Source organism: Oncorhynchus kisutch, linkage group LG18, assembly GCF_002021735.2.
Source record: "Oncorhynchus kisutch isolate 150728-3 linkage group LG18, Okis_V2, whole genome shotgun sequence".
NCBI lineage: Eukaryota > Metazoa > Chordata > Actinopteri > Salmoniformes > Salmonidae > Oncorhynchus > Oncorhynchus kisutch.
In genome coordinates this window covers 2029357-2052472 of record NC_034191.2, presented here as the reverse complement: position 1 = coordinate 2052472, position 23116 = coordinate 2029357, and positions in this window count along the sequence as shown.

Genomic DNA, 23116 nt, shown 5'->3' with positions numbered 1-23116 from the left:
TTGACTGTATCCTGTGGGTGTCAAGATGTGTTGACTGTATCCTGTGGGTGTCAAGATGTGTTGAGTGTATCTTGTGGGTGTCAAGATGTGTTGACTGTGTCTTGTGGGTGTCAAGATGTGTTGACTGTATCCTGTGGGTGTCAAGATGTGTTGACTGTATCCTGTGGGTGTCAAGATGTGTTGACTGTATCCTGTGGGTGTCAGGATGTGTTGACTGTATCCTGTGGGTGTCAGGATGTGTTGACTGTATCCTGTGGGTGTCAGGATGCGTTGACTGTGTCTTGTGGGTGTCAGGATGTGTTGACTGTATCCTGTGGGAGTCAGGATGTGTTGACTGTATCCTGTGGGTGTCAGGATGTGTTGACTGTGTCTTGTGGGTGTCAGGATGTGTTGACTGTATCCTGTGGTTGTCAGGATGTGTTGACTGTGTCTTGTGGGTGTCCGGATGTGTTGACTGTGTCTTGTGGGTGTCAAGATGTGTTGACTGTATCCTGTGGGTGTCAGGATGTGTTGACTGTATCCTGTGTGTGTCAAGATGTGTTGACTGTATCTTGTGGGTGTCAGGATGTGTTGACTGTATCTTGTGGGTGTCAAGATGTGTTGACTGTATCTTGTGGGTGTCAGGATGTGTTGACTGTTTCTTGTGGGTGTAAAGATGTGTGGACTGTTTCTTGTGGGTGTAAAGATGTGTTGACTGTATCCTGTGGGTGTCAGGATGTGTTGACTGTGTCTTGTGGGTGTCAGGATGTGTTGACTGTGTCTTGTGGGTGTCAGGATGTGTTGACTGTGTCTTGTGGGTGTCAAATCGAACAACAAATAAATGTAATAGTTTTGTTCATACCAAGTGGTAAGACTCTTGTGAATCCAAAGAATTAAAATAGCCAGAGATGAGGGAATCATAGGTAAGAAAAATTAGGTGATGAATTACATTGTTCCCCAACATCAGGAAGAGAGCAGAAGAAGACTGAACTCCAAATCTATTACTTCTAGAATGACACAGGGAAGATCTCGATGTTATACTCCATGCGTCCTCTCTCCTCGTCTTCTTCTCAAAACTCATTGGTCCTTCCCATCAAAACCCTTCTCCTACAAAGGTTTTGAGAAGACGACGAGGAGAGAGGACAATTGAGATCTTCTCCTCTGCTCACCTCGCGCCATGAGTGGGTGAAACATGCCCCCAGAACCCTACATTGCATTGTGGTCTATTGTCGATGCTCTTTGGTCTAATCGAGCCACAACATCAATTTAATGTAGTATTGTTTCAAATAAACAGGAAGCCGAAGAATAAGCTGAGGGAATAAGGGAACGTGATTGATTGGAGAAGATGGACTTGGTCTGTGTCTCAAATGAAACCCAATTCCGACGTAGTGCACAACTTTTGACCAGGGTCCATATGCACCTGGTCAACAGAAGTGTACTATATAGCATATAGGGGGCCATTTGGGATGCAAAATGGTCTGTCTGTCTCCAGGGAGAATGTTAATGAGGGAAAGGCGGAGCGGTGTTGGTTGTTGACAAAGAGAGCGAGTGGGAGATTGTTGGTTGTTGACGAGGAAAATGCAAAATAGGGAGGTGGGGGTTAAGGTAAATATGCTGCTGTCACCGTGACGCCCAGGGATGAGATTAAAGAGAGCAGGATGAGACCTTCCCAGGCAGAACTGACGTTCATTGGTAAAACCAGGTATTTGATCTGGTTTCCTGCCTCACACAGTCAGTCGGTATCGGTTACCATGTTTACACGTCATGCACTACAACTTTACCACCTGGTTGTTCTGTTCAGACAGCTCTACCACCTGGCTGTTCTGTTCAGACAGCTCTACCACCTGGTTGTTCTGTTCAGACAGCTCTACCACCTGGCTGTTCTGTTCAGACAGCTCTACCACCTGGTTGTTCTGTTCAGACAGCTCTACCACCTGGTTGTTCTGTTCAGACAGTTCTACCACCTGGTTGTTCTGTTCAGACAGCTCTACCACCTGGTTGTTCTGTTCAGACAGCTCTACCCTTTACCACCTGGTTGTTCTGTTCAGACAGCTCTACCCTTTACCACCTGGTTGTTCTGTTCAGACAGCTCTACCCTCTACCACCTGCTTGTTCTGTTCAGACACCTCTACCACCTGGTTGTTCTGTTCAGACAGTTCTACCACCTGGTTGATCTGTTCAGACAGCTCTACCACCTGGCTGTTCTGTTCAGACAGCTCTACTACCTGGTTGTTCTGTTCAGACAGCTCTACCACCTGGTTGTTCTGTTCAGACAGTTCTACCACCTGGTTGTTCTGTTCAGACAGCTCTACCACCTGGTTGTTCTGTTCAGACAGCTCTACCCTTTACCACCTGGTTGTTCTGTTCAGACAGCTCTACCCTCTACCACCTGGTTGTTCTGTTCAGACACCTCTACCACCTGGTTGTTCTGTTCAGACAGCTCTACCACCTGGCTGATCTGTTCAGACAGCTCTACCACCTGGTTGTTCTGTTCAGACAGCTCTACCACCTGGTTGTTCTGTTCAGACAGCTCCACCCTCTCCCACCTGGTGGTTCTGTTCAGACAGCTCTATCCTATACCACCTGGTTGTTCTGTTCAGACAGCTCTGCCCTCTCCCACCTGGTGGTTCTGTTCAGACAGCTCTACCCTCTCCCACCTGGTTGTTCTGTTCAGACAGCTCTGCCCTCTCCCACCTGGTGGTTCTGTTCAGACAGCTCTACCCTCTCCCACCTGGTTGTTCTGTTCAGACAGCTCTGCCCTCTCCCACCTGCTGGTTCTGTTCAGAGAGCTCTACCCTTTACCACCTGGCTGTTCTGTTCAGACAGCTCTACCTCCTGGTTGTTCTGTTCAGACAGCTCTACCACCTGGTTGTTCTGTTCAGACAGCTCTACCCTCTACCACCTGGTTGTTCTGTTCAGACAGCTCTACCACCTGGTTGTTCTGTTCAGACAGCTCTACCACCTGGTGGTTCTGTTCAGACAGCTCTACCTCCTGGTTGTTCTGTTCAGACAGCTCTACCACCTGGTTGCTCTGTTCAGACAGCTCTACCACCTGGTGGTTCTGTTCAGACAGCTATACCCTTTACCACCTGGTTGTTCTGTTCAGACAGCTCTACCACCTGGTTGTTCTGTTCAGACAGCTCTACCACCGGGTTGTTCTGTTCAGACAGCTCTACCACCTGGTTGATCTGTTCAGACAGCTCTACCACCTGGTTGTTCTGTTCAGACAGCTCTACCCTTACCACCCGGTTGTTCTGTTCAGACAGCTCTACCACCTGGTTGTTCTGTTCAGACAGCTCTACCACCTGGTTGTTCTGTTCAGACAGCTCTACCCTTACCACCCGGTTGTTCTGTTCAGACAGCTCTACCACCTGGTTGTTCTGTTCAGACAGCTCTACCCTTTACCACCTGGTTGTTCTGTTCAGACAGCTCTACCACCTGGTTGTTCTGTTCAGACAGCTCTACCACCTGGTTGTTCTGTTCAGACAGCTCTACCACCTGGTTGTTCTGTTCAGACAGCTCTACCACCTGGTTGATCTGTTCAGACAGCTCTACCACCTGGTTGTTCTGTTCAGACAGCTCTACCACCTGGTTGTTCTGTTCAGATAGCTCTACCACCTGGCTGTTCTGTTCAGACAGCTCTACCACCTGGTTGTTCTGTTCAGACAGCTCTACCACCTGGTTGATCTGTTCAGACAGCTCTACCACCTGGTTGTTCTGTTCAGACAGCTCTACCACCTGGTTGTTCTGTTCAGATAGCTCTACCACCTGGCTGTTCTGTTCAGACAGCTCTACCACCTGGTTGTTCTGTTCAGACAGCTCTACCACCTGGCTGTTCTGTTCAGACAGCTCTACCACCTGGTTGTTCTGTTCAGACAGCTCTACACTTTACCACCTGGTTGTTCTGTTCAGACAGCTCTACCCTCTACCACCTGGTTGTTCTGTTCAGACAGCTCTACCACCTGGTTGTTCTGTTCAGACAGCTCTACCACCTGGTGGTTCTGTTCAGACAGCTCTACCTCCTGGTTGTTCTGTTCAGACAGCTCTACCACCTGGTTGTTCTGTTCAGACAGCTCTACCACCTGGTTGCTCTGTTCAGACAGCTCTACCACCTGGTTGCTCTGTTCACACAGATCTAACTTTTCTAAAATCACTTGGCTGTTCCGTTCAGACAGCTCTACCACCTGGTTGCTCTGTTCAGACAGCTCTACCACCTGGTTGCTCTGTTCACACAGATCTAACTTTTCTAAAATCACTTGGCTGTTCCGTTCAGACAGCTCTACCCTTTCTGTAGGGCAAAACAAGGACAACTAAAAACAGCAGTGGAACAGTACAGTACAGCCCTGGGTACGCAATCATCTAGCCTACTGAGAGCTGCATGACGACCCCTCAGAGACTGAGGACTTAGTCCCAGCAAAGCCTTTTGATTAGGCTCGGACTTTTTCATTAGCAATATTGCTAATAACACTAGGGCCCTTCTCTTTAACAAATGTGTTTTCCTACATCTCAAGAATGTCATACTGATGTGAGGTTGTGTCCCTCGTGTTTTGTAAAAAACAGACAGACAGACAGACAGACAGACAGACAGACAGACAGACAGACAGACTTTCCCAGAGTTTTCAAAACAACATTTCTTCTTCTTCCCCTTCATTATCAGCGAGGAGAATTGGTTATTCACAGGGTGAAGTGATAGTAATTAGGTTATGCTTGACAGATCATTGAAAAAAAGATGAGAGTGGTTTAAAGTGTGGCATCAGTAATTAGTCAGGATGGGGTTAATATTTAATGTTTAGAGGGGAGTGGGGGGAGAAATAAGAAATGTCCTTCCTCAGATGCAGAATGTGGGAAGACTGATCTTTAAGAATAAATAACTGTGAATAAATGTGAACACATTCTGTTACTGCAGTTTCTGATGCCCGGCAACCTTTTGTCATTCCGACCGTGACTCACCCGCCTGACACATTCTGGTATTTGATTCCCAAATGACGAACATGAAGAACTGAACTCTGATGAAGGAATATGAGACAGTGGATCTTTCTGCTTTTAGGGACAAATTCACTTGACTAACGTAGACTGTACACTCAGTGAGAGGGCCTGAAGGCAGTTTATACAGGGGAGTCGAAGCCTGCTTCTCTCTCACTCTCCCTGCGTGAATCCACCCCCTACTACAGAGAAGTACTTCCTCTCCGTGCTAAACTCCCTGGGCGGACGGAGTGGATGGTTTTTCGTTCCCCAGCATGGTCAGGTAGACCGGCGACATGGCAGATGCCCTACAGATGGGCTTTAAACATGTCTCACTGGAGCAGCTCATTTTTATTTAACCTTTATATAACCTTTATTTAACTAGGCAAGTCAGTTTAAGAACAAATTCGTATTTATAATGACGGGCCTACCAAAAGGCCTCCTGACGAGGGCTATAGGGATAAAATAAACAATATAGAGAGACTTAAAGACAACAGTAGCAACACAAAACATTGTATCCACGTGCAGTAGTTAATAACTAGGATTACAAGCAGTGGTTTATAACAGATATCACTGGGACCAAACTAGACATTAGATTGTGTGTTGACTACACTATTTGACCAACGTTGTCAGGTTATGGTGTATATGTGTACCCTGCTGTAAAGGAGAAACAGGGATGGAAAAACATGCATATTTGTTTAATTAACATTAGTTTCCCGACCTGAGGATTTCCACATTACTAAATAGAAAGGGATGAAATCTGCTGTGGATCTCCCCTCCAGACTGCTGTGCTCGGATCTCCCCTCCAGACATTTGTCCTCCAGTTGTTTTAATCTGTGTGCGATGTCACTGTATCATATGGTTCACTGCTACTTTGACAACGCTTTGACACATCAGTTTGAACATCTATAATTCAATCTGTGAGTCATGCTTTTGTGAAAAACATTTGTGAATAACTTAAAGCCTGGTGACAACACAAACCTCTGGCATAATCTTGTGATCAGACAGACCAAGCCTAAAAAGCCCTGCTGTCAAGCCTGGTGACTACACAAACCTCTGGCATAATCTTGTGATCAGACAGACCAAGCCTAAAAAGCCCTGCTGTCAAGCAGTCCAGGGTGAAAAAAACATGACATTTATATTGAACATCAGACACATTGTTCAACTTTGTGACAAGTTGACAAACAACAGACCTCACACTGACACACATTTTCTGGGAAGTCTGTATGTGTTAGTGTGTGTGTGTGTGTGTGTGTGTGTGTGTGTGTGTGTGTGTGTGTGTGTGTGTGTGTGTGTGTGTGTTTGTGATTAGCAGAGCGAAAACACCCCAGCTAGCTTGCAGTCGACACTGACTAAAAGGCAAACACTTGATAGTCAACTGTGAGACTCAATGAGCTATACCCAAATCTAACTGCCTGTAGCTCAGGCCCTGAAGCAAGGCATATTCTTGGTACCATTTGAAAGAAAACACTTGGATGTTTGTGGAAATGTGAACGGAATATGGTAGAATATAACAAACCGTTTCTAAGTATTTTATTTGTACCATCATTTTTGAAATGCCAGAGAAGTATTCCAGCCCAGCTGCCATTTAGATTTTGGCCACTAGATGAACATTTTAGACTGATACAAAGAACCATTGCATTTCTGTGAAAACTTTTGTATCAAGACTGCCCAAATGTGCCTAATTTGTTTATTAGTAACTTTTAATGTTCAAAACTGTGCCCTCTCCTCAAACAATAGCATGGTATTCTTTCACTGTAATAGCTACTGTAAATTGGACAGTGCAGTCAGATTAACAAGAATTTAAGCTTTCTGCCAATATCAGATATGTCTATGTCCTGTGGAATGTTCTTGTCACTTACAACCTCATGCTAATTGCATTAGCCTACATTAGCTCAACCATCCTGTGGAAGGGACACCAATCCTGAAGAAGGTAACGTTAGAGAGAAAAATATAAGACTCCGGTTTCAGTGATTTTTGCAATTTGTTTGAGTCATTGGCAGCAGAAAACTGGATGGAAAGACGGCCAAAGGAAGTTTTGGCTTTAGGGATGACCAGTGAATTATGGGTGGGTGTTGCTATGGTGACCAGTGAGCTGAGATAAGGTGGGGCTGTACCTAGCAGAGACTTTGTAGAGCCACCTTTTGCAGAAATTACAACTGCAAGTTTGGCACATGCAGCCACTGGGATGTTTGCCCATTGTTCAAGACAAAACTGCTCCAGCTCCTTCAAGTTGGAAGGGTTCCGATTCTCAATTGGTTGGACGTCTGGGCTTTGACTAGGCCATTCCAAGATATTTAAATGTTTCACCTTAAACCACTCGAGTGTTGCTTCAGCAGTATGTTTAGGGTCATTGTCCTGCTGGAACGTGAACCTCCGTCCCAGTCTCAAATCTCTGGAAGACAGAAACATGTTTCCCTCAAGAATTCCCTGTATTTAGTGCCATCCATCATTCATCATGACCAGTTTCCCAGTACCTGCCGATGAAAAACAAATCCACAGCATGATGCTGACATGCTTCACGGTGGGGATGGTGTTCTCAGTGTGATGAGAGGCGTTGGGTTTGTGCCAGACATAGCATTTTCCTTGATGGCAAAAAAGCTCAATTTTAGCCTCATCTGACCAGAGTACCTTCTTCCATATGTTTGGGGAGTCTCCCACATGCCTTGTGGCGAACACCAAACATGTTAGCTTATTTTTTTCTGGCCACTCTTACATAAAGCCCAGCTCTGGAGTGTACGGCTTAAAGTGGTCCTATGGACAGACACTCCAATCTCCGCTGTGGAGCTTTGCAGCTCCTTCAGGGTTATCTTTGGTCTCTTTGTTGCCTCTCTGATTAATGCGCTCCTTGCCTGGTCTGTGAGTTTTGGTGGGCGGCCCTCTCTTGGCAGGTTTGGTGTGGTGTCACTTTCTTTCCATTTTTTTATAATGGATTTAATGGTGTTCTGTGGTATATTCAAAGTTTCAGATATGTTTTTTATAACGTAACCCTGATCTGTACTTCTCCACAACATTGTCCCTGACCGTTGGAGAGCTCCTTGGTCTTCATAGTGCCCCTTGCTTAATGGTGTTGCAGACTCTGGGGCCTTTGAGAACAGGTGTATATATACTGAGATCATGTGACACTTAGATTGCACACAGGTGGACTTTATTTAACTAATTCTGGGACTTCTGAAGGTAATTGGTTGCACCGGATCTTATCTAGGGGCTTCATAGCAAAGGGGGTGAATACATATGCACACACCACTTTTCCATTTATTTATTTGTAAGAATTTTTACAAAGTTATTTTTTTCAATTTCAACTCACCAATTTGGACTATTTTGTGTATGTCCATTACATGAAATCCAAATAAAATCTATTTACATTACAGGTTGTGATACAACAAAATAGGAAAAATGCCAAGGGGGTGAATACTTACGCAAGGCACTGAAAATGCTGGTGATGGGTTCACAGGAGGTACATGCTGATGATGGATTCACAGGAGGTACATGCTGATGATGGATTTACAGGAGTTACATGCTGCTGATGGATTTACAGGAGGTACATGCTGCTGATGGGTTCACAGGAGGTACATGCTGCTGATGGATATACAGGAGGTACATGCTGCTGATGGGTATACAGGAGGTACATGCTGCTGATGGATTTACAGGAGGTACGTGCTGCTGATGGATTTACAGGAGGTACATGCTGCTGATGGATTTACAGGAGTTACATGCTGCTGATGGATTTACAGGAGGTACATGCTGCTGATGGGTTCACAGGAGGTACATGCTGCTGATGGATTTACAGGAGGTACATGCTGCTGATGGGTTCACATGAGGTACATGCTGCTGATGGATTTACAGGAGGTACATGCTGCTGATGGATTTACAGGAGTTACATGCTGCTGATGGATTTACAGGAGTTACATGCTGATGATGGGTTTACAGGAGGTACATGCTGCTGATGGATTTACAGGAGGTACATGCTGCTGATGGGTTCACAGGAGGTACATGCTGCTGATGGGTTTACAGGAGTTACATGCTGATGATGGGTTTACAGGAGGTACATGCTAGAGGAAGAGGTAGAGATAGAGAGGTATAGATAGAGGTAGAGATAGAGGTAGAGAAGTAGAGGTAGAGGTAGAGAGGCAAAGGTATAGTTAGAGAGATAGAGAGGAAGAGGTAGAGAGGTAGAGATAGAGGTAGAGAGGTAGAGGTGGAGAGGTAAAGGTATAGTTAGAGAGGTAGCAGTAGAGGTAGAGGTAGAGAAAAAGGTAGAGTTAGAGGTAGAGAGGTAGAGGTAGAGATGTAGCGGTAGAGATAGAGGTAGAGATATATGTAGAAGTAGTAGAATGTAGAAGTAGAGATAGAGATAGAGATAGAGATAGAGGTAGAGATAGAGATAGAGATAGAGGTTGGGATAGAGATAGAGGTTGGGATAGAGGTAGAGATAGAGATAGAGATAGAGATAGAGGTAGAGATAGAGGTAGAGATAGAGATAGAGATAGAGATAGAGATAGAGATAGAGATAGAGATAGAGGTAGAGATAGAGGTAGAGATATATGTAGAGAGGTAGAGATAGAGGTAGAGGTAGAGATAGAGATAGAGGTAGAGGTAGAGATAGAGATGGAGGTTGAGATAGAGATAGAGGTAGTGATAGAGGTAGATATATTTGTTGAGAGGTAGAGGCAGAGAGGTAGAGGTAGAGATAGAGTAGACAGGGATAGAGGTAGAGAGATATAGAGATAGAGGTAGAGATATTTGTTGAGAGGTAGAGGCAGAGAGGTAGATGCAGAGAGGTCGAGGTAGAAATAGAAGTAGACACAGAGATAGAGGTAGATATATTTGTTGAGAGGTAGAGGCAGAGAGGTAGAGGTAGAGATAGAGTAGACACAGAGATAGAGGTAGATATATTTGTTGAGAGGTAGAGGCAGAGAGGTAGAGGTAGAGATAGAAGTAGACATAGGGATAGAGGTAGAGATATTTGTTGTGAGAGGTAGATGCAGAGAGGTAGAGGTAGAGATAGAAGTAGACACAGAGATAGAGGTATAGATAGAGATAGCATATAGAGATAATGTTAGGGGTGGAGAGGTAGAGGTCGACGTCGGAGATATATATATATATTTGAGATTTGAGATGTTTCAAATAGCCCCATTGCCTTGATGACAGCTTTGGACACTGTTGGCATTCTCTCAACCAGCTTCACCTGGAATGCTTTTCCAACAGTCTTGAAGGAGTTTAGCGCTTGTTGGCTGCTTTTCCTTCAATTTGCAGTCCAATTCATGCCAAACTATCTCAGTTGGTGTTGAGGTCAGGTGATTGTGGAGACAAGGTCATCTGACGCAGCACTCCATCACTCTCCTTATTGGTCAAATAGCCCTTACACAGCCTGGAGGTGGGTTGGATCATTGTTCTGTTGAAAAATAAATGATAGTACCACTAAGCCCAAACCAGATGTGATGGTGTGGTAGCCATGCTGGTTAAGTGTTACCAGCAAAGCACCTCCACAGCATAACACCTCCTCCTCAATGCTTTACCGTTGTAAATACACATGCGGAGATCATCCGTTCTTCCCCACCGCGTCTCACAAGACACGGCGGTTGGAACCAAAAATCTAAAATTTGGAATCCAGACCAAAGGTCACATTTCCTCCGGTCTAATGTCCATTGCCCATGCTTCTTGGCCCAAGCAAGTCTCTTCTTCTTATTGGTGTCCTTTAGTACCCTTTTCTAAAAAATGATAGTCTCACTAAGACCAAACAAGATGGGATGGCGTATAGTCGCACCCCCACACCATAACACCTCCTCCTCCATGCTTCACAGTGGGAAATACACATGCAGAGATCATCCGTTCACCCACACCATTTCTCACAAAGACACGGCAGTTGGAACCCAAAATCTCCAATTTGGACTCCAGACCAAAGGACACATTTATTGGTGTCCTTTAGTAGTTGTTTCTTTGCAGCAATTTGACCATGAAGGCCTGATTCATGCAGTCTCCTCTGAACAGTTGATGTTGAGATGTGTCTGTTACTTGAACTCTGTGAAGCATTTATTTGTGCTGCAATTTCTGAAGCTGGCAACTCGAATGAACTTCTCCTCTGCAGCAGAGTCTTTTATTTTTTTATATATTTTTTATTTTACCTTTATTTAACCAGGCAAGTCAGTTAAGAACACATTCTTATTTTCAATGACGGCCTGGGAACAGTGGGTTAACTGCCTGTTCAGGGGCAGAACGACAGATTTGTACCTTGTCAGCTCGGGGGTTTGAACTCACAACCTTCCGGTTACTAGTCCAACGCTCTAACCACTAGGCTACCCTGCCGCCCCGAAGAGGGTCTTTCTTTCCTGTGGCGGTCCTCATGAGAGCCAGTTTCATCACAGCGCTGGATGGTTTTTGCGACTGGACCTGAAGAAACTTTCAATGTTTTTGAAATATTCTGCATTGACTGACCTTCATGTCTTAAAGTAATGATGAACTGTTGTTTCTCTGCCTATTTGAGCTGTTGTTGCCATAATATGGACTGGGTCTTTTACCAAATAGGGCTATCTTCTGTATACCACCCCTACCTTGTCACAACACAACTGATTGGCTAAAAATGCATTAAGAAGGAAATAAATTCCACAAGTTAACTTTTAAGAAGGCACCTGTTAATTAATATGCATTGCAGGTGACTAGCTCATGAAGCTGGTTGAGAGAATGCCAAGCATGTGCAAAGCTGTCATCAAGGCACAGGGTCGCAATTTGAAGAATTTAAAATATAAAATATATTTTGATTGGTTGAACACTTTATTTGTTAAAACATGATTCAATATGTTATTTCATAGTTTTGATGTCTTCACTACTTTTCTACAATGTAGAAAAGACTAAACATAAAGGAAAACCCTTGAATGGTGTTCTAAAACGTTTGATTGGTAGAGGTAGAGGTAGAGAGGTAGAGGTAGAGCAGTAGAGGGGTAGAGGTAGAGAGGTAGAAGAAGAGATGTAGAGGTATAGAGGTAGAAAGGTAGAGAGGTAGAGAGGTATAGGTAGAGACATAGAGAGGTAGAGGTAGAAGTAGAGGTAGAGACATAGAGAGGTAGAGAGGTAGAGGTAGAGGTAGAGGTGGAGGGGTAGAGAGGTAGAGGTAGAGAGGCAGAGGTAGAGACATAGAGAGGTAGAGAGGTAGAGGTGGAGGGGTAGAGAGGTAGAGGTAGAGAGGCAGAGGTAGAGGTAGAGAGGTAGAGGTAGAGAGAGAGGCAGCCCCCTGGCCTGTACTACACCTGCTCAGAGAGAGGAAGATTTGGGCCAGGTATCCTCCAGTACACTGGCCTAATAGATCCAGATGCTAAGGTAGAAGCTGACAGTACCCTAAACACCTGGTCTATACAGCTGTTCAACGTGGCTCTGCAGTAGCCTGTACACCTGGTCTATACAGCTGTTCAACGTGGCTCTCCAGTACCCTTTACACCTGGCATATAAAGCTGTTCAACGTGGCTCTGCAGTACCCTGAACACCTGGTCTATACACCTGTTCAACAAGTCTCTGCAGTACCCTGAACACCTGGTCTATACAGCTGTTCAACGTGGCTCTGCAGTACCCTGAACACCTGGTCTATACAGCTGTTCAACGTGGCTCTGCAGTACCCTGAACACCTGGTCTATACAGCTGTTCAACGTGGCTCTGCAGTACCCTGTACACCTGGTCTATACACCTGTACAACAAGTCTATGCAGTACCCTGAACACCTGGTCTATACAGCTGTTCAATGTGGCTCTGCAGTACCCTGAACACCTGGTCTATACAGCTGTTCAACATGGCTCTGCAGTACCCTGAACACCTGGTCTATACACCTGTTCAACAAGTCTATGCAGTACCCTGAACACCTGGTCTATACAGCTGTTCAACATGGCTCTGCAGTACCCTGAACACCTGGTCTATACAGCTGTTCAACATGGCTCTGCAGTACCCTGTACACCTGGTCTATACACCTGTACAACATGGCTCTGCAGTACCCTGAACACCTGGTCTATACACCTGTTCAACAAGTCTCTGCAGTACCCTGAACACCTGGTCTATACAGCTGTTCAACGTGGCTCTGCAGTACCCTGAACACCTGGTCTATACAGCTGTTCAACGTGGCTCTGCAGTACCCTGAACACCTGGTCTATACAGCTATTCAACGTGGCTCTGCAGTACCCTGAACACCTGGCCTAGACAGCTGTTCAATGTGGGTCTGCAGTACCCTGAACACCTGGTCTATACACCTGTTCAACGTGGCTCTGCAGTACCCTGAACACCTGGTCTATACAGCTGTTCAATGTGGCTCTGCAGTACCCTGAACACCTGGTCTATACAGCTGTTCAACATGGCTCTGCAGTACCCTGAACACCTGGCCTATACAGCTGTTCAACGTGGCTCTGCAGTAGCCTGTACACCTGGTCTATACAGCTGTTCAACGTGGCTCTCCAGTACCCTTTACACCTGGCATATAAAGCTGTTCAACGTGGCTCTGCAGTACCCTGAACACCTGGTCTATACACCTGTTCAACAAGTCTCTGCAGTACCCTGAACACCTGGTCTATACAGCTGTTCAACGTGGCTCTGCAGTACCCTGAACACCTGGTCTATACAGCTGTTCAACGTGGCTCTGCAGTACCCTGAACACCTGGTCTATACAGCTGTTCAACGTGGCTCTGCAGTACCCTGTACACCTGGTCTATACACCTGTACAACAAGTCTATGCAGTACCCTGAACACCTGGTCTATACAGCTGTTCAATGTGGCTCTGCAGTACCCTGAACACCTGGTCTATACAGCTGTTCAACATGGCTCTGCAGTACCCTGAACACCTGGTCTATACACCTGTTCAACAAGTCTATGCAGTACCCTGAACACCTGGTCTATACAGCTGTTCAACATGGCTCTGCAGTACCCTGAACACCTGGTCTATACAGCTGTTCAACATGGCTCTGCAGTACCCTGTACACCTGGTCTATACACCTGTACAACATGGCTCTGCAGTACCCTGAACACCTGGTCTATACACCTGTTCAACAAGTCTCTGCAGTACCCTGAACACCTGGTCTATACAGCTGTTCAACGTGGCTCTGCAGTACCCTGAACACCTGGTCTATACAGCTGTTCAACGTGGCTCTGCAGTACCCTGAACACCTGGTCTATACAGCTATTCAACGTGGCTCTGCAGTACCCTGAACACCTGGCCTAGACAGCTGTTCAATGTGGGTCTGCAGTACCCTGAACACCTGGTCTATACACCTGTTCAACGTGGCTCTGCAGTACCCTGAACACCTGGTCTATACAGCTGTTCAATGTGGCTCTGCAGTACCCTGAACACCTGGTCTATACAGCTGTTCAACATGGCTCTGCAGTACCCTGAACACCTGGCCTATACAGCTGTTCAACGTGGCTCTGCAGTACCCTGAACACCTGGCCTATACAGCTGTTCAACGTGGCTCTGCAGTACCCTGAACACCTGGCCTATACAGCTGTTCAACAAGTCTCTGCAGTACCCTGAACACCTGGTCTATACAGCTGTTCAACGTGGCTCTGCAGTACCCTGAACACCTGGTCTATTCAGCTGTTCAACGTGGCTCTGCAGTACCCTGAACACCTGGTCTATACAGCTGTTCAACGTGGCTCTGCAGTACCCTGAACACCTGGTCTATACAGCTGTTCTATGTGGCCATGCAGCACCCTGAACACCTGGTCTATACAGCTGTTCAACGTGGCTCTGCAGTACCCTGAACACCTGGTCTATACACCTGTACACCTCGGTTAAGGCGGCTTTACTCACCGGCTTGTCAGTGAAAGGGGTTGACTCGGAGGGCGCCATATCGTAGTAGGGAGGCTGGAGAGGAAGCTTCTGCATGTCCTCACCCTTGTCCAGATGAACCACCTACAGGAAACATCACAGCTCAGACTCCAGAGCAGTGCACAACACAGGCAACAGGGTGTCATCTGGGCCGTGACCAGTGTGTTTCTCCACTGTTTTACAGTGCACTATGGAATCACGCTGAAATATGTCATTATCAATTGTATTGTTCAGAAGTGGTGTTTTCTTAGAAACATGAAATGTCTTTGTAAAATGTTGATGCAGCTCAGACACCGTACAGCTCCGAGTGGAATGGTGAAAGAATGGAGACAACCTAAATAACGTCACTAGGAGAGATCGAGCCAGTGTTAAGCATAGCCATGTTGTTTCACTGCAGATGGTTAGTTAACAAAGCCATGTTGTTTCAGTGCAGATGGTTAGTTAAAAAGCCATGTTGTTTCAGTGCAGATGGTTAGTTAACAAAGCCATGTTGTTTCAGTGCAGATGGTTGGTTAACAAAGCCATGTTGTTTCAGTGCAGATGGTTAGTTAAAAAGCCATGTTGTTTCAGTGCAGGTGGTTAGTTAACAAAGCCATGTTTCACTGCAGATGGTTAGTTAACAAAGCCATGTTGTTTCACTGCAGATGGTTAGTTAACAAAGCCATGTTGTTTCACTGCAGATGGTTAGTTAATAATTAATAACTACTGACAGTAGAAGTAACATGGACCATCACACTGCAGTGACAGTAGAAGTAACATGGACCATCACACTGCAGTGACAGTAGAAGGAACATGGACCATCACACTGCAGTGACAGTAGAAGGAACATGGACCATCACACTGCAGTGACAGTAGAAGGAACATGGACCATCACACTGCAGTGACAGTAGAAGGAACATGGACCATCACACTGCAGTGACAGTAGAAGGAACATGGACCATCACACTGCAGTGACAGTAGAAGGAACATGGACCATCACACTGCAGTGACAGTAGAAGGAACATGGACCATCACACTGCAGTGACAGTAGAAGGAACATGGACCATCACACTGCAGTGACAGTAGAAGGAACATGGACCATCACACTGCAGTGACAGTAGAAGGAACATGGACCATCACACTGCAGTGACAGTAGAAGGAACATGGACCATCACACTGCAGTGACAGTAGAAGGAACAAGATCTTAGAATGCAGAAGTGTTTTTTTGTCTGGATCATAAGGTCATTCTACTGTCAACACAGTAGAATGTTGTGAAAGATTTCCACAGGTGTCCTTCGATAGCTGTCTAATCGTCCGATATTAAAGCAAAGGTTCTTCAGGCTAAATACATGTCTTCATCTGCCTTGCATTGTGAATGGAAGAAAAGAAAGTAAATAAATGTAAAAGTAAACAAAGAAGATAACAACTTAGTTTGAGAGCTGGAGGGTAAAGAGAGAAGAGGACAGAAGGTGTTGGTGTTTAGCTGGGAGGACAATATGTGTTGGTGTGGTGTTTAGCTGGGAGGACAATATGTGTTGGTGTTTAGCTGGGAGGACAATATGTGTTGGTGTTTAGCTTGGAGAACAATATGTGTTGGTGTTTAGCTGGGAGGACAATATGTGTTGGTGTGGTGTTTAGCTGGGAGGACAATATGTGTTGGTGTTTAGCTGGGAGGACAATATGTGTTGGTGTTTAGCTTGGAGGACAATATGTGTTGGTGTTTAGCTTGGAGAACAATATGTGTTGGTGTTTAGCTGGGAGGACAATATGTGTTGGTGTTTAGCTGGGAGGACAATATGTGTTGGTGTTTAGCTGGGAGGACAATATGTGTTGGTGTTTAGCTGGGAGGACAATATGTGTTGGTGTTTAGCTGGGAGGACAATATGTGTTGGCGTTTAGCTGGGAGGACAATATGTGTTGGTGTTTAGCTGGGAGGACAATATGTGTTGGTGTTTAGCTGGGAGGACAATATGTGTTGGTGTTTAGCTTGGAGAACAATATGTGTTGGCGTTTAGCTGGGAGGACAATATGTGTTGGTGTTTAGCTGGGAGGACAATATGTGTTGGTGTTTAGCTGGGAGGACAATATGTGTTGGTGTTTAGCTGGGAGGACAATATGTGTTGGTGTTTAGCTGGGAGGACAATATGTGTTGGTGTTTAGCTGGGAGGACAATATGTGTTGGTGTTTAGCTGGGAGAACAATATGTGTTGGTGTTTAGCTTGGAGGACAATATGTGTTGGTGTTTAGCTTTGAGGACAGAATGTGTTGGTGTTTAGCTTTGAGGACAGAATGTGTTCATATTTATTATGTGTTAAACTGTCTATGGATCTGTGTGGTGTTAAACTGTCTATGGATCTGTGTGGTGTTAAACTGTCTATGGATCTGTGTGGTATTAAACTGTCTATGGATCTGTGTGGTGTTAAACTGTCTATGGATCTGTGTGGTGTTAAACTGTCTATGGATCTGTGTGGTGTTAAACTGTCTATGGATCTGTGTGGTGTTAAACTGTCTATGTCACTGTGTGGTATTAAACTGTCTATGGATCTGTGTGGTGTTAAACTGTCTATGGATCTGTGTGGTGTTAAACTGTCTATGTCACTGTGTGGTATTAAACTGTCTATGGATCTGTGTGGTGTTAAACTGTCTATGGATCTGTGTGGTGTTAAACTGTCTATGGATCTGTGTGGTGTTAAACTGTCTATGGATCTGTGTGGTGTTAAACTGTCTATGTCACTGTGTGGTATTAAACTGTCTATGGATCTGTGTGGTGTTAAACTGTCTATGGATCTGAGTGGTGTTAAACTGTCTATGGATCTGTGTGGTGTTAAACTGTCTATGGATCTGTGTGGTGTTAAACTGTGTATGGATCTGTGTGGTGTTAAACTGTCTATGTCACTGTGTGGTGTTAAACTGTCTATGGATCTGTGTGGTGTTAAACTGTCTATGGATCTGTGTGGTGTTAAACTGTCTATGGATCTGTGTGGTATTAAACTGTCTATGGATCTGTGTGGTGTTAAACTGTCTATGGATCTGTGTGGTGTTAAACTGTCTATGGATCTGTGTGGTGTTAAACTGTCTATGGATCTGTGTGGTGTTAAACTGTCTATGTCACTGTGTGGTGTTAAACTGTCTATGGATCTGTGTGGTGTTAAACTGTCTATGTCACTGTGTGGTGTTAAACTGTCTATGGATCTGTGTGGTGTTAAACTGTCTATGGATCTGTGTGGTGTTAAACTGTCTATGGATCTGTGTGGTGTTAAACTGTCTATGTCACTGTGTGGTATTAAACTGTCTATGGATCTGTGTGGTGTTAAACTGTCTATGGATCTGAGTGGTGTTAAACTGTCTATGTCACTGTGTGGTGTTAAACTGTCTATGGATCTGTGTGGTGTTAAACTGTCTATGGATCTGTGTGGTGTTAAACTGTCTATGGATCTGTGTGGTATTAAACTGTCTATGGATCTGTGTGGTATTAAACTGTCTATGGATCTGTGTAATGTTAAACTGTCTATGGATCTGAGTGGTGTTAAACTGTCTATGGATCTGTGTGGTGTTAAACTGTCTATGGATCTGTGTGGTGTTAAACTGTCTATGGATCTGTGTGGTGTTAAACTGTCTATGGATCTGAGTGGTGTTAAACTGTCTATGGATCTGTGTGGTGTTAAACTGTCTATGGATCTGTGTGGTGTTAAACTGTCTATGGATCTGTGTGGTATTAAACTGTCTATGGATCTGTGTGGTGTTAAACTGTCTATGGATCTGTGTGGTATTAAACTGTCTATGGATCTGTGTGGTATTAAACTGTCTATGGATCTGTGTAATGTTAAACTGTCTATGGATCTGAGTGGTGTTAAACTGTCTATGGATCTGTGTGGTGTTAAACTGTCTATGGATCTGTGTGGTGTTAAACTGTCTATGGATCTGTGTGGTGTTAAACTGTCTATGGATCTGAGTGGTGTTAAACTGTCTATGGATCTGTGTGGTGTTAAACTGTCTATGGATCTGTGTGGTGTTAAACTGTCTATGGATCTGTGTGGTGTTAAACTGTCTATGGATCTGTGTGGTATTACAGAGGACAGAGTTTATGAAATGTTTCTTATCTTTCCTCATCACAGTAATACGTTTTCTGCTCAAAACAGGCTTTATGGATGATGCTGTATGACCTCGTATCCATCATCTAGCAACATTCACATTCATGACTAAATTATTCTCCATTCTTTAAAGTGATGAGGAAATAGATACATTATATATATAAAAATATGTGGACACCGCTTCAAATTAGTGGATTTGGCTATTTCAGCCACACCCGTTGGTTGACAGGTGTATAAAAACGAGCACACAGCCATTCAATCTCCATAGACAAACATTAACACTAGAATGGCCCTCACTGAAGACCATTCATCGTGGCACCGTCACAGGATGCCACCTTTCCAACAAGATAGTCCATCAAATTTCTGCCCTGCTAGAGCTGCTCAGGTCAATTGTAAGTTCTGTTATTGTGAAGCGGAAACATCTAGGGGCAACAACGGCTTGGCTGCGAAGTGGTAGACCACACAAGCTCAGAATGGTATAGATCAGTGCTGAAGCACGTAGCGCATAAAAATCTTCTGTCCTCGGTTGTAACACTCACACTCCTCCTGTAACACTCACTCACCGACTTCCAACCTGCCCCTGGAAGCAATGTCAGCACCCTTCCATGGCCGAGAAGCCGCACACAAGCCTAAGATCACCTTGCGCAATGCCAAGCGTCGGCTAGAGTGGCCTAAAGCTCACTGTCATTGGACTCTGGAGAATTGGAAAAGCGTTCTCTAGAGAAATGAATCACGCTTCAAATCAAATCAAATTATATTGGTCACAAACAAACATTGTATTTAGCAGATGTTATTGTGGTTGAAGCGAAATGGTTGTGTTCCTAGCTCCATTTGGCAGTCCGGTGAACTATTCTGGGTTTGGTGGATGCCAGCAGATTCCCAAATGCACAGTGCCAGATCCAGGGAAGGGTAATCTTAACGTTACAGAATAGAATGACATTCTAGATGATTCTCTGCTTCCAAATTTGTTGAAACAGTTTGGGAAAGGCCGTTTCCTGTTTCAGCATGACAATGCCCCCGTGCACATAGCAAGGTCCATATAGAAATGGTTTGTCTAGATCGGTATGGAAGAACTTAACTTGCCTGCACAGAGCCCTGACCTCCACCCCATTGAACGCCTTTGAGATGAAACGCTGACTCTGAGCCAGGCCTAATTGCCCAACATCAGTGCCAGTCATCATGGCAGGTAGCCCAGTGGTTAGAGCATTAGACTAGTACCGAAAGGTTGCTAGATCGAATCCCCAAGCTGACAAGGTAAAATTTTGCCGCTGAACAAGGCACACAAGGCAAGGCAAAGGCAAACATTGTTCCTTGGCCGTCATTGTAAGTAAGAATTTGTTATTATCTGACTTGCCTAGTTAAATAAAATAAAAAAATCACAAATTTTATTGTGGCTGAATTGAAGCAAGTCCCTGCTTCAATGTTCCAACATTTACTTGAAAGCCTCCCCAAAAGAATGGAGGCCGTTATAGCAGCACAGAGGGAACCAACTCCATATTAATGCCCATGATTTTATATATTTGACGAGCAGGTGTCCACGTACTTCTGTTCATGTAGTGTATATTCTCAGCAGGGACACAAAGTGGAACATGAAAAGACATAGGGTAGGGAATAGGGTAGGGAATAGGGTATAAACAGGGTTCAGAGTACAGCGTAGTGGTTACACCATTGGGGAACAGGGTGAATCAAGGTTTAGAGTACAGATTACTGGTTAACCCATTGGGGAATAGGGTACAACCAGAGTTTAGAGTACAGATTACTGGTTAACCCATTGGGGAATAGGGTACAACCAGGGTTTAGAGGACAGATTACTGATTAACCCATTGGGGAATAGGGTACAATCAGGGTTTAGAGTACAGATTACTGATTAACCCATTGGGGAATAGGGTACAACCAGGGTTTAGAGTACAGATTACTGATTAACCCATTGGGGAATAGGGTACAACCAGGGTTTAGAGTACAGATTACTGATTAACCCATTGGGGAATAGGGTACAACCAGGGTTTAGAGTACAGATTACTGGTTAACCCATTGGGGAATAGGGTACAACCAGGGTTTAGAGTACAGATTACTGGTTAACCCATTGGGGAATAGGGTACAACCAGGGTTTAGAGTACAGATTACTGGTTAACCCATTGGGGAACATGGTGAAGCAGGGTTTAGAGTACAGATTACCGGTTACACCATTTGGGAAGTGGGGTTTAGAGTTGGGAGTACTGGTTACACCATTGGGGAACAGGGTAGAGGGGGTAGAGGGGGTTCTAGAGTAAATGTATTGTGCCCCTGCTAGGAACATCCTGGACCCAGCCCTAATCGATGAGTTCTGCTGCGGGTACCCTGGTCAACCAGGTGTGTACCTGGGTAGGACGCCAGGTGGCACTCTGATCTGTTTCACCTGTCTTGTGCTTGTCTCCATCCCCCTCCAGGTTTCTCCCATTTGTCCCCATTATCTATTGTGTATATGTACCTGTGTTATCTGTTGCCAGTTCGTCAGTTAACTGAGAACACGTTCTCATTTACAGCAACAACCTGGGGAATAGTTCCAGGTGAGAGGAGGGGGATGAAGGAGCCAATTTTAAACTGGGGATTATTAGGTGACCATGATGGTTTGAGGGCCAGATTGGGAATTTAGCCAGGACACCGGGGTTAACACCCCTACTCTTACGACAAGTGCCATGGGATCTTTTAATGACCTCGGAGAGTCAGGACACCCGTTTAATGTCCCATCCGAAAGACGGCACAAGCCAGCAGTGGTATGCATAGTGGTGTGCTGCTGGGATTTGTGTGGTTTGTGTTAAGGGTTTGAATTCAAGTGATGTCATTTTGAATTATTGAATCATGAAGATGTTCAATTCATTTAGCAAATATTAATGGAGAGAGTGGATATCTTTGTCTGGTTCCTCTGTGTAATGTGGACCTTAATGAAGCCACCATTAGCCTTTAGGAGGCCTACATACAGTGTTCCTCCTTTAAAAGTTGCGTCATACTGTGGGACACCTTGCGGGCTGCTGCAGCATTCTATGGCACGTTATCTATGGCCATTTTTTCTGTTAATGCAAGTTATTGCTAGTTTGACCGCCAGATGGCTTCTTTGAGAAACATTTATTAAAGGTCTTCCATATTGGCATTACCAGAGAATTTACAACCTTTATTGTAATAACATAGTTTATGGGATTGATTTTAAGATATTTTACTTAATTAATTTGATTAGAATTATGTTGTTTCTATTCAGAGAAAAACAAAAAACCCTCAGGGTTTCCGTTAGAATGGAAAATATGGCGCTGTACGACGTGACTTTAGGGAGTAGGCTACAGGATTGGAGGATTCTAAATTGTTTTCCTTCATTAGACAACTTTGTTCCAATATTTCTGTAAATCAGTGATATTTATTCCCATAGTAATTCGTTATGAATCCACAACTAAATCAACATCTGCATTTTTAAATATTATTTTTTATCATTATTTTAATAATGAAATGTGCTTATTTGTTTATTAGGCTGCTGTGCAGTCTACAATACATACTGTAGTAAAAATGGGAATGTGCCTAATTCCTTACATAAGGGAGAGCAGGTCATGTTTGTACTACAGAATACAGGGCACGTGGCAGACCGGGATTCAAATCCCAGATGGGGAGGAAGGAGTAGACTGTCCTTATAAATAAGAATTTGTTCTTAACTGATTCCATATGTGTTATTTCATAGTTGTAATGTCTTCACTATTATTCTACACTGTGGAAAATAGTCAAAATAAAGAAAAATCCTGGAATGACTAGGTGTGTCCAAACTTTTGAAAATATGGCGCTGTACAATGTGACTTTCATCAGTACAGTACTATTTAGCTAAAGAATCCCTGTAGGACACACTGGAGACCGGGGTTCAGTTCCCGACAGGGAGGAAGGAGTAGGATGTCCTTGTAAATAATAATTTGTTCTTAACTGCCTAGTTAAATAAAGGTTACACTAAGAGCATAAAACTGCACCCTCATTTTTCTATTGCTTGTCTAACCAATACCCAAACGGAGATTAAGTGAAAATAAAAATCTTATTGATTTATCAATATCAGTCCCCATGCTTGTCTCAGAGCAGCGTAAAACGGTGTTAAAATAGTTGTAGGCTTTTGCTTCTAACTTCAATATACATTTTAAATAAATAAGACCTACACCACTTTTAACAGCACATTACTCAACACCAGTGACCTGACTCTGCCAATAATTATATTTTGAGGATTGGAGGATTCTACATTAATATCTAAGGGGCATTTTCATTAGGATCTGTGAGAATATATGAGAATATCTAAGGGGCTTTTATATAAT